This window comes from Haplochromis burtoni, unplaced genomic scaffold (genome assembly GCF_018398535.1).
Source record: "Haplochromis burtoni strain Fernald_Lab_line unplaced genomic scaffold, NCSU_Asbu1 Contig_78, whole genome shotgun sequence".
NCBI classification, from domain to species: domain Eukaryota; kingdom Metazoa; phylum Chordata; class Actinopteri; order Cichliformes; family Cichlidae; genus Haplochromis; species Haplochromis burtoni.
This window is the reverse complement of record NW_024582439.1, coordinates 811,064-812,016: the sequence shown is the minus strand read 5'-3', so window position 1 is coordinate 812,016 and position 953 is coordinate 811,064.

The following is a 953-nucleotide window of genomic DNA, read 5'->3' as shown; positions in this document are numbered from 1 at the left end:
TGTTTCTACTTTGCAACCTTGTTTTGGAGTATTTTGCAGCTAAAGAGACTTCTGTGCAGTTGCTGTGTTACATCCATGTAGTGTCTGAAATGTGCCAAGAGCTGTAGCAAACTCTCTGCATGTAGTACATAAGTGGGTAAATGGACAGCCTTAAATTCATTAGGTTAATGTCGATTCAAGTGAGGCAAGAAAACGAATGCTTCCAATATTACTGAGTGAACTAACCCTTTAAAAAAATGAACCGCAGAAGAAGCCATACAAGTTTAACTGAGCCAACGACGTAAATCCCACCTCAAGCAGGTGTACCTCAGACTGTCTGCGTCATTATTATCATCATCATTATTATTATCATTATTATTATTATTATTACCATGGTCACACATTTCAGTTTCCGCTTCTTCTAATTTTCTTTTTTTTTTAAAATCTGCGCCTAATTTTTAGTATAAAGGAAAAAAGTTCAGTTTACAGTAACACTGATCAAAATACTGAAGCTGGGTCCACGCAGGAAGCGATGTCACTCATCACGCGTAGCCTTGAAGCTAAAAGGTTCGTCGCTAGTGGACTTTCTAGACCCTGGTTGCCTAGGTAACCCTCTAACGCATTTACCGCACTGTGATATGTCAATTAACGGTATCTTGTGCTCTTATTGGCCGAAATTGATTGAAGTTGAGTAAAGCTCATCTCGGGATACGCCCACTTTGCCCTCACCAACCGTTATGTCGCCTGTCATCGCTTCCTGTGTGGAAGCCATTAAAATGTTTGTTTTTACCATATAGATGTTGACACAGATCATGTGTTTCTAAAATGCTTCATAATTAACAGAATCAGTTCTTTGATTTTTGACTGAATCTGCTGATCCTGCTCTAAAACGAACCAATAAAAAAATTCCTGTTTTAAATGTGTACTGTCAAGTTTTTTCAAACATAAAAAAAAGTAAATAACAAATACTCGTC